The sequence below is a fragment of the Oxyura jamaicensis genome, chromosome 1, assembly GCF_011077185.1.
Source record: "Oxyura jamaicensis isolate SHBP4307 breed ruddy duck chromosome 1, BPBGC_Ojam_1.0, whole genome shotgun sequence".
NCBI classification, from domain to species: domain Eukaryota; kingdom Metazoa; phylum Chordata; class Aves; order Anseriformes; family Anatidae; genus Oxyura; species Oxyura jamaicensis.
The window spans coordinates 122,350,294-122,362,414 of NC_048893.1; positions in this window are offsets into that span (position 1 = coordinate 122,350,294).

The window sequence follows — 12,121 nt, forward strand, 5'->3', positions numbered from 1 at the left end:
GGGGAATATTACATTATGTTTCTCTGTCATAATAACTTCAAAGAAATGTGCAACTGTCATTAGTAAAATGTTTAATGTCTTGTGTTCTGTTCATAAAAATGTGTTTATTGCCTTTGAGTAATTAAAGCGGACTCATTTTGTGGTTCATAATAATCTTTCATTTTGCAGGTTAACTTGGCTGGCATTCAAGGAACAGGAGTTCAGAGGTGATCACATTCACTTGAGATACAGCTGCAGAGTTCCCATTGTCAACCAGGGTCGCATGTGAGGGACAGTTTTCTGTAACATATAAACGTTCTTTATGTAAGAGCTTTGAGATCAATGCAGCAAATTGCATCCAACACACCCTTTGCCCTTCAAACTTTAATTGTCACACATAGCAAGACGTGTAGACACTTGTTCAGTCATGCTGCCTGTGTGCCCCTCTCATCCAGTCTGTGCAATCAATATTGCCATTTCTCACCCAAGGATTATACATCCACTTTTTGTGCTTCCCATTTTGCTGCTGTCTCTGGTGATGCCCTTGCTCTTTTCTCCAGTTTGTTACCTGGAGAAGGCAAATGGCTTGCTCCAAGCTGTGAATTTAACTTTGATGGCACGCTCTGCAGAGGAGTCCTCTTATAGCAGGATGTTGGTCTTTGCTCAGCAATTAAAGACATCCTTCTGCAGCAAAGTGCAGCATCATTTTGTTCCATGGTCTTGATTGATCTATCCAGACTTTCACGGTTTCCTTTACAAACAGCTCAGTTGTCTTCCAGGGGCCTCCATGTGAGGAGTAAAGGTTCTGAATTGTAACACTTGTTACTGGAAATAAATTGCTTGGGGAATTGAAATAACCCCTCTTCACCCTTTGCATTGGCTGGGGACAGCTGGTCTCAGAGCTCAGTGGCAGTGGGGCTGCTCACATGCTGCAGCACGGGCCTAGCGCTGCACAGCTTCAGCCCCCAGCAACCTCAAGAGCCCTGCTGTGGGACACCCACTGCTCCTGCATGGCTCCGAGGTGTCCCCTTGCTTCCCTTCTGTTGGCACTGGGGCCAGAGAGGCATTTCTGAAAGCATCCGGCTGGTGTTACTTCCTAGCAGCACTGGTATAACCCAGAGACAAAACCACACTGACCCCTGCGACAGCAGGCACTAGAGTGCTTTGGCCACTGCATCATCTGAAGCTTGAGCCTTCCCTGAGGTATTTTATGCACCGCTGTAAGGACAAAGATGCTGCTCACACCCATTCTAGGAAGAGCCTCTTCAGGCTCCAAGCTCTGCAGTTCAGTAGTAAATTGACCATTTCCTCACAGCATCACATAGCATTTTGATGACAATAATCTTATTAGGTTAGTAAGCACCAGAGAAGGAGTGCCGTTAAGATCCCTTTGCACAACTTCTCTGACTTTTCCCAGTCTCTTTTTTTCAAGCAGGTTGGTGTTCAATTTGCACCTCCAGCACCAGAATTGTCAGTAAATCCTAATTTAAAGAATTTAACTGAGTTTCCCAGCAAAACATTTTTTTTCTTCTTTTCCCTGAGGGTGTAGAGCTCTGCTCCAGCTGCTTCCCTCTGACAGATTTACAGTAATAAAAATAAATAAATAAATAAATAAAACCACAAACCTTTGGCTTCCAAACACAAATCTTTTGTGACAGATTAGACATGGAGGAATAACCTTCCCGGCCAGAGGAGTCAGGTATTTATCTGCAGGAGTGCACAGCACTATTCAGCAGAGACATGGTACCAGCAGCTTGATCTGGGTCATGTGAGTAACCTTAAAACCTTTAAAACCCAGGGAAATGTTAAAGCAAAGCTTGAAGAGAATACACTTAGACAAGATTTATCTGTCAGGAAAGTTTCTGCACCAAGAGCCTGGTCTCAGCCACACTGTCTCAGTGTCCCCACCACCCCAAGCACCCACGCGCAACAGAGGCAGCACCATGGGCACTGGCAGCCTGAGGCTGCCAAATGGCCCACAGGATGTCTGAAAACACCAAAATATAGCTTGGGGGTCTTCTAGGCTCAAGAGCTTTCATGAAACTGAAAGCCACTGCATGGTAAGGCAGGGAAAAAAAGGACCTGCCTGGCAAAAAGTTGCACACATCAAGATTTTCTGTGAAGTGACATCTTACACTGGTGACACTTCCACATGGGACGGTAGGAGGGAACTGTCCCTAGATGCCTGTATCAGGTTTGGATGGGCCTGAAGAACTGCTAACCCTAACGGATACCCAGGCAGAAGATGCCTGTGGGCTCTCTGACTCCTCTCTCCCTGTCTGTAAAACTCCCAGCCATTGGCACCCACACCACCTTGGTGATGCTGCTGGGGCTAATTTATAGACTCTTCTCCAGTTAATTACTTTGGAATGAGTAAGCAATCATTAAAACCCAGGCCTTTTATTGATAATTTGCAAATGGAGGCAAAGGTTCAATCCTCGGAATTGATCATTTTTTACAGCCACTTTCCCCGCGGCCGTACAAAACAAGGCATTTGGTGCGTGGATCATCTAGGTTAGAACTGCATCTAGGAAGAAAATATGCCTCCCTGTGGTACGCTGTGAAGAAAACCTGTCTTTTCACAAAACAACTGTAAGAGGAAAGGAAAAGAAGAAATACGCTGCCTAAAAATAATATGTTTGTTCTCCTGTGGAGAACGTAATTATCTTGCATTATTAGCTGCAAGGAACAAGGCTAAGGTGCAGGAGAGCATGGTGATCCAGGCCTTATAAGCATGGACTGGAATATGATGAATCTTCCAAGTTAATATACAAAGAGCTAGGCCAGAATAAATAGATCCATGAAGCTTAAATAAATAAATAAATAGAAAATCTGGCTTAGTAAAAACTAATCTACTGGAGCTGGGAACTGTATATCCGCCCTGCTCATCCCTCTGTCTCACCTGCATCCACCTCTGCCTCCAGGTCCCCTCCAGGTGTAAAAGCCTCTCTCAGCTCCTGCCCTGCTTTTAGCATCATGCGCCAGGAGCTTGCCTGACCCCAAGGAGCCCAGAGCATAGGGGGGTTAACATGGTGAGCTGACAGACAATATGACCATGCTACCTTTTCCTGTGACATGAATTCCTTGCAGAGTATCTGACTGAGCACTGGAGTAGGAAAGTGTGGAAGAAAAGCAGGCAGGAAATAAACAGTGGAGCTCATTGTGAGGATGCCTGAAAGGCTCTCGAAGGCTGTAGGCACTGTACCACTACCAAAATGCATGTTAGCTGTGTAACATGGGCAGGTCATAGTGTTTTCACGTGCTCTCACCTATCGTACATGATGCTTCACACTGCAGTGGTGGCAGCATCCCGCCCGGGGTCACTGTACCTCCTGTCATCCTCCTGCTGATGTCTCTCACCACTTACCCACTCTCTGCCTTGTTTATTCTGTGGATGGTCTCATACTACCCAGCACTTCCCCCTGCAGCCCACCAGCCAAGGAACCCCCACTCCCAAACCTAGTCCCAGCAGGGTAGCAAATGTTGACAAATATGAGTGAAAATAAGGGATGCCATGCAATCTAAAGCAATAGGTCTGAACATCCCATTTTCCTTCTGTGCTTAGAAATGGAATTTCTCTTTTTTGGCAAAGAAAATACAACAGCCTCAATGCTTCATGTACCAAAATTAATACGGTAGAGACCATGTGCTAAAAAGCTCTAACCAGACAGCAACCTTGGAAAGGTAAAGCTGAGCATTTTTCCTTCATAAGCAAAACACTATCACAGGTTTTGGAATGTGCATTTGAATGATGGATTTAAAATATTTGATGTAATGAAATGAACTGTAAATGGGTGGCTCATTTATCATGGATATATGCTACGCCAAATCCACCGCTAGATCTAAATCAAGGTTTAGTTTATTGTAATAATAACAACAAAACCAGAAGCTCTAGCATACATTTGGGGTTTGGATGTACTAATGCTATAAAGATACTACCAATGCTTGCACTATAAAACGGTCCTACAATGTACAGATTATGCATTGAAGAGTCAAGAAAAAAGGAATAGTTAGGCAAAGAATTTTCACTTTTATTATATGGCTGAGGAAAAGAGGCACAGAGTGATTAGCTGGCTTGCCCATAGTACCACAGGGAGATTGCTGCAAAGCCTAACCTGACATAACAGGGTCTGTTTGTCCCTGACCACATGCTCTAACTGCACTGCCATCTTTCTTTAGTGATATAAATATTTTATTTTAAAAGTATATTGTCATTGGCATCCACTTGGTTAACAGACACCCCAGTTCTCATGGTTCAATCATATGTAAAAGTTGCCTTGGTTCTTCTGGCACAGATGAGTATTATGGACACTACTATGTAAGAAGTACATTGATTTTAGTAACAAAAAATCACTTAGTCTTTAGGACCTGAAAATAGCATTAAGAAAATATCACCATTAACTCTATGTGTTCTTATACTTTCAGGTGATGGGCATGTGCATCTGTACAATACTTCAGTAAAAAACATGAGATTAAAAGCATCAGTAATCTCCCTGACATACAACAGAAATGTAATAATGCAGGGCACACTGTTCAAAATCCATCTGACTCCAAGTAACTGCAGTCAGAAGTGCACACTCTGTAAAGATGCTGCTGCATTTTGCATTTGTTCCCTGGTGTTTTCCCTTTGCTGAGGAATTCTCCTTCACTGATGTGGACACAGCACTCACTGCCTGCTCAATTTAATTGAGAAAAATCCCTTTAATAACAGACTGTAGCAGGATAAATCTTCCTTCGTGCCAGTTGCTTTGTTTACATAACCCTGTGCTAACATTTCTGGTGCTTATGTATTTTATCAGAATATTCAATGGAGAATGTAACATTGGGTACAAGAATTTCAAATAAAGTAATAGTGCATTAATTATTACCTTTTGCCTAAGCTGCCTCCAAGCTCCTTAATGATCATCTGGTTAAGTTAGGAGGATGACAAAAAAACGTGACTCACTGGGGTTTTATGAGCATCTATTAAGGAAAGGAGTGATGGCTGGGCATTGTGAATGAAGCAGCGGGAGAGGGGCATGATGTTCTGTGTGGTCTGTGTTCCTATAAACCAACAGAGGGCAAAGCAACTGCATCTCTGCAGCATCTCAGGAGCTGCCCCAGGAATACACATATCCAGACCCCATTTTATGTTGCACAGACCCTATTTTACATTGCAAAGAGCAAGTGTAGAGTCCTGCACCTGGGAAGGAACAACCGGAAGTATCAGTACAGGCTGGGGGACGACCTGCTGGAGAGGAGCTCTGCGGAGAAGGACCTGGGGGTCCTGGTGGACAACAGGTTGACCATGAGCCAGCAGTGTGCCCTGGTGGCCAAGAGGGCTAATGGGATCCTGGCGTGCATTAAAAGGAGTGTGGCCAGCAGGTCAAGGGAGGTGATCCTCCCCCTCTACTCTGCCATGGTCAGGCCTCACCTGGAGTACTGTGTCCAGTTCTGGGCTCCCTGGTACAAAAAAGACAGGGACCTCCTGGAAAGAGTTCAGCGGGGGCCACAAAGATGATACAGGGCCTGGAGCATCTTCCCTATGAGGACAGGCTGAGAGACCTGGGTCTGTTCAGCCTGGAGAAAAGAAGACTGAGAGGGGATCTCATCAATGTGTACAAATATCTGAGGGGTGGGAGACAGAAGGATGTAGCTAACCTCTTCTCAGTGGTTTGTGGGGACAGGACAAGGGGCAATGGCCACAAGATAGAACACAGGAAGTTCCGCACCGACATGTGAAAGAACTTCTTCACGGTGAGAGTGATGGAGCACTGGAACAGGCTGCCCAGTGAGGTTGTGGAGTCTCCTTCTCTGGAGATATTCAAGGCCCGTCTGGATGCCTACGTGGGCAGCCTGCTCTGAGGATCCTGCTTTGGCAAGGGCGTTGGACCCGATGATCTCTCAAGGTCCCTTACAACCTTACAACCAACAAGGTCCAACCCCTACAGTTCTGTGATTCTGTGGTTGCAGACAGAATCTTTTCCTGAGCCTGAAAAACAGCTCTCCCAGAGATTTCCTACTTTCTAAAGCCTATCTATGTGGACCCCACTAACAATCTTCATAGATGAGGCCAAATCATGGCTGACACCAAAGTTAGTGTCAAGACTGCATTGTTTTTCCATGGTGCCAGGTTTTCCTCCAGTGCTTCTGTTTTTGCCCCCCGCATGCTCCTAAGTTGCAGGAGCAGTATCTGGTGTTGATGCCCCAAAGTAGACTGACAGAGGATGGGCCTAGGAATGGTCTCTTCTCCCACTGGGATTGGCCCAGGTACAAATGATTCCAAGTCTCACCCAGACAGCTGGTTTTGGCAGCACTCAATTTGACCATCAGGGGTCCTGCTAACCAGTTTCAGCTTCTAGTCCTCTCCAGGAGGAGCTAAGCCACTGCCATCTTGTTATATGCCCCATGTACAGACACTCCAGTCAGGTAAAAAGACAGTTTTTCATCTCAGAAGAGATGCCATCTCTCTGTGGCTTCAGCAAAAAGGCACAAGTGACAGATGAAACAAATCTGGGCAGAATAGAGACAAGACAAGGTGACAACAGAACTCATAGTTTCTTCCATTTCAAAAGCAGCTCTGAGAGCTGGTCGTGACCTCTTTGCAGCACCTACCACACCACAAACAGAGACTTCAGGGGCACCACTTGTGCTCAAAATATTAGTCAGATGAGAATAATTCTTGTCAGATTCTTGCCCTATGTTTCATAGCCAATCTTCCTTTTGCAGCAGCAGTCTCTGCTTTCATGAAATAGTTTTTATTTTTTCTCTCTTACTAGTCATAATTGTACATAAATCTTTATCACAGAAGTTTGCTACTCTAGTGAGACCACTTTCTGCAATGTAAAGAGCTGAGAAGCACATTACATTGTTAGTCAAAAGGGCAGGAGGAAAAAAAAAGATTTGAGATTTCTAACTTAATTTGAGCTATTCTGTGCTTGTGTTCTGTGATAACGTTAAAAGTAAAGTGTGGGTGGATACTGGTTTTATAGTGCATGAACATCTCCAGGCCCTCTTCCCAACAACACCACAATAATTCACTTACTGTACAAGCTACCATGAAGAGAATGACATTATGTTCCAAACCTATGGGGGGGAATAAAAAAAAAAAAAAAAAAAAAAAAAAAAAAGTAAAAAAAAAAATTATTAAGGAAATATGTTTTCTTCTGTTTGTGTCAAGGTTTGAACACCAATTGATTTTTCAGAGAAGTCAAAAGTAATACATATCTCTTCAGTGTTTTGAAATCTAGGCCCACCGATGCTTTTTCTTTGTAACTGTGGCAAACACACTGCTTCCAGGTTTCCCAGGACATTTTTCTTCTGTTGCAAGCCAGGTTGCTTCATTACTTCTAAAGGGAAAAAATAATTGCTGGGGGTGTTAGGCAGCTGGATAAAAATCAGATGGTAGAATTTCTCTACCATCATCAGAAAGCAATCTAATAATTCACATTTGCAGAAGGCTGGAGTTTTAGATTAACATGCACATCCAAAGAGGAACAAAGAGATCTTACAGTCAGAGGGCAGTGCAGCTCTGTATGAGGTAACACCAGTGAAGTGGAGATAAAAACTTTGTACCAAAGCTTCTCCCTCTTTAGATGTCATTTGGATTCCCCATGGTACCTGAGTCTTTTCTTTGGGTAACATGCTGCAGCATGGGCCAGAACCATAGTGGCTGGGTGTCCACTACAATAAAGCTCATGCTGATTTTCAGGCTAGGATTCCCTGTGTGGGCAGTTTGCCATCAGCCCTTTCAGTTGTTCTATGCATAGTGCACCCTCCAGATTTTAGTGCTGTCTAAAATGGTGCTAATTCAAGGTTATACTTTGAAATATGCTATTCTTCTTTAAAGCTTTTCCTCTTTTCCAGCCAGGTGGCATGACAGGGCCAACAAATCTCTTAATATTCTAGCCTTTACCTCACAGCTTTTCCAAACAAGGTCATACAGAACAGATGAAAAACATATAATTAATAATTATCAAGACCTGCTGCTGTGTGGGCTTCAAGTCCCTGCTCAGAAATTAGAAACAAATGATTTCAGGCTTTAAAAAATGTAGTTAAAATATTCAGTGTACTTAAGTTAGCTCCTCTGAGGCAGTGCACCAGCTCCATTAACTCCTGGCATGTGTTTTGTTCAATACTAACACCTACCGCGCGCCTCAAATCACAGCAGTTGGACTTTGCACACACAGGATGAAGTGTCTTTCCAGTTCCCCATACCTTGTCTCCTTCACCCCCCATACATTAATGCCAGTTGATCTGGAACAAACACATAGATTAGGCAAAGCAACACAAAAAGGGAAAAGATTTGGGGCAAATAAATGCAAAAATAAGTAGGGCAATCCTAGTCACATTAGGAATTCTATGAATTGGTTTCAATTCAGGTTGGAATAAGGGGGAGCTAATAGGCAAAGTAAACCTTTATCTCAGGTATTTCTAAGGAACTTGATTGAAATGGTATAGGATGGTGTTTAGTATCAGACTCCAAAAGTTAGCCAGTGAATAGTTAAGTATGCACAGATTTTGAGTCAGGGATGCACCTCAGCTAACTTTGTGCATAATTCTGGCTATTGATTTGTCCCACATTCCCCTAGAAAACCCAGTAGTTTATAGTTCTGTAAGGAACTATTTTCTAGGTAAAAGTGTTTGTGTAACAATTTAAGATTTGATAATTTATCAGTGAATTCCAGACAGAAATTTACTTTGTGTTTGGAAACTTGAAAAGTTGGAGTATATCCCATAAGAATGAGATGGAGCAACACAGTTCTGGAGAATGCACTCCCTGGGAAACTCTGTTCTCTACATGGGAAGGAGGACCCATGCTTCTGATTTTATAAGTTTCCTAATCAAATATCACATTTGTCTTCTGCCCAGAGAAAAGGTGTGTGTTTTTTCCAACAGTACTTCAAAGTCATCTACTTTCTCTTAGTAAAACAATAAATTAATGACTCTTAAATTGTGATATAAACAGTTTCACCAAGAAAATAATTACTTATGTTCTTCTGAGGAATTATAAAAGGGAATCAGATTAAGAGCATTTATTACATAAATAAAAAGAGAGTATCCAAACATCTGTCACCAAACTGAATGTTTCTGCAACCCAGATCCATTTGTTAATCGTTCCTCTTTGCCTGGAATGCAGCTGTTTAACTAATTTTTGAAGCAGTACCTCTGTCATTGACAGACATCTGTGCAGGATCAGTGATGTGCAGAAACTATTCTATTTATAGAGAGGCAATCATCTCTTTCTCTTCTTCCCTCCTCCCACCCACAGTTCTTTGCAGTGATATCAAGGGAGTCCCAAACCTGGTATTATTTCCTTTTGAGATGAAATACACCCATAAACTTTAGAACAAGCAAGTCAAGTAGAGTAAGGATCTTTTTTTTTTTTTTCTTTTTCTTTTTATATATATTATTCTGAGAAATATTTTTATATGCCAACTGTGGGGATTTCCTGATGCTAGAAAAGAGGCAGGATCTGTTGAAACAAAAAGAACAATAAAATAGCATCTAACAAAGAGTACAACATCTATTATTTATCATAATAATTTGTCAGTAAAGGTCCAAAGTAAGGTATGACTTTGGAGATAAAACAAAAAGAAGTAGCAATTATTTTTTTTAAAAAAATATTTCTTTAATTATTCTATTCGTGAAATAATTTTATTGAAATATAGCCTTTACATAAAACAATCTTTCGGGGCAGGGGGCAGGGGGTGGGAGCTTTACTTCTTTCCAAATGCTCAGGCTTCTAAAAGAAAAAAATAATAATCAGTATGATTCACAGACGAAAAGCATGTTTTTGTGAAGTGTCCAGTTCTCCTTAATTATCCATGGCTTTCTATGGAGCTAATATGCTTCAGTTCTACTGCAAGCATATTGTTCATAAATTTATCACATAGCAGTTCTTGTGTTCCAGCCCAAGAATAGCTGGATTTGATTGAGTGTTGCATAGGAAAAGGAATAGGAATGCTCTTGAGAAATTTTGTAATGAAACATATACTAATTATAGTATTATTTAAGAGCAAAATGTTTCAAAGTGTACTTTATTTTACACTTTGAGGGACTATTCAAATATTAAAGATCATATATAATTCATTTATGAAGAAAATGAATTATTAGTCTGAAATGGAACATACATAGCAGGGTAGACAGCTATATCATGACATACTTCTTTATTATCCACTTTGGCCATTGAAGAAGGAGCTATGAATTTTAAAGCCGTCTAGCTAGTAACTGTCCTGTTACCAACAAAGCAGTGCTCAACAGGAGGTTTTACACAGGAAATGTCTTTAACACTTGACACTATAGGTCCAACATGGGAAATCAATTGTGCTTCTGCTTACCATTGCCTTCAGAGTAGTATTTTTACCCAACTTTCTACATTGCCTGAAATAAAAAAAAATATCCCATACTCTTTGGTCCAGAATAGGGAAGGATCCTAGGATGATTTTGTGGAAATCGGGGCAACTCAGTGTAGCATGGATCTCATGTCTTTCCTGAGCCTCAGCAAAGGACATTGCACAAATCTAGTTATTTTTTTCCCAAATATATTCAACAGTCTAATTTACACCTTTTTTTTAATTAATGTTCTGGCTTTTAATATGCACAGTCTATCCTAACAGCCATGACTGTCAGTAGGAACATTTCAAAATAATATAAGAAAATTGCAATAATTGAAGGATACATTTTTATTTTATTTTATTTTATTTTATTTTATTTTATTTTATTTTATATTTTTATCAATTGCTATTCAGACTAAAATGCTGATATACCTCTAAGAAACTATACAATTTCTTTTCTGCTTTGAGACAAGACTTGTCATTTTGCCAGGTCTGTTGGAGGGCTCTAAATTCACACAGCCAAAAGACCACTGCTGCAGGCTTAGTGATAGGCCAATGTACTGAAGGGGCACGGAAAGGAAACGAAGCCTTTAGCCACAAGCAGTATTTTAAAACTCTGCCTTTGATACAGGATTACTGAAATACATTGGAAAAAAGTTACATGAAAGCTATGTCTATTTCACTACCTGTGCCCATGCTGTTGTTGCTGAATTTAATTTAATGGACCTGGGCACAGTATTAGGGTTTATGTAGCCCCCAGCTGGTATGCCCACATGACATAGCACGTCACAGATAGAGTGCTGAGACCCAAAGTAGCATTGTCCCAGCAGAGAGAGCATCAAAAACCATCTTGCAGGGAGGAGCTTGAGGCTGAATCTGTGATAATGTGCTCACCTACCTCAAACTTTTCCTTTTACTGAAGATTTTCACAGCCACTGTGCTTGTCAGTGCCAGACACAAATGAAATGCAAGACAATCAGGATGGAGATTAGTAGAAAACTGGCCAGGGGTTGCTTCCTAGATTTAGTCAAGCCTTTGCATCTTGGAGCAGACAGCTTCAGTTTTTTAAAGCACATATGCAAAACTAAGACCACATTCATGTCCCCTGCAGCAGCCTGAGACTCTGCTCTTTGCCCCAGCCAGGGAGGCTTGTCTTTCTGGCAGGGAGCAGAGATAACCTCGTTTAAACAAGCTGCTTGGTTGCCCATGAACATCTGCTCCACAGCAGGCCAGGAAAGTGCCACACCACTTCCGAAGGCTTGCTCATGATGAAGGACAAAAATCTGGTTCAATGCACTGTTCTTTGTACAGCTCACTGTTTCTGTGTACAGCTCTCTCTTGGCTTCATGTCTTTCCTCCTAAATGATGAGGCCACAGGTGTATTTGGAAGCCAGAGGGTAGATAAATGAATTTGCTGTCTTTTTTTTTTTTTTTTTTTTTTTTTTTTTTTTTTTAAGTTTGTGTCAAATTTACTTTATTTTTCCAACAAATCCCAAGGAGGAGTTTACTAGCTGACCTTTCTTAGATGTGTTGTTCCATGTCTGGAAATAAATATTAGAGCTATTAGAGTGTTTTTGTTTTGTTTTTTTTTTTGGTAGCACTTTGGAGTGTGGGGGCTGAGAGGGAGGATAAGTGATGTAGGTTTGCTGGACTGGCACAAATGTAACTGGGTCACAATTTATGACTCAGACCATTTGTGGCAGATTGAACACTCTTGAAATGCTTGATGATTTATTGCTGATGTAAATTGTGATACTCAGTGTGCCATTAGCAAAGCCATTATCTCTGTCGTGAGAACTTAGGATCAATATATGTCAAGAGAGACA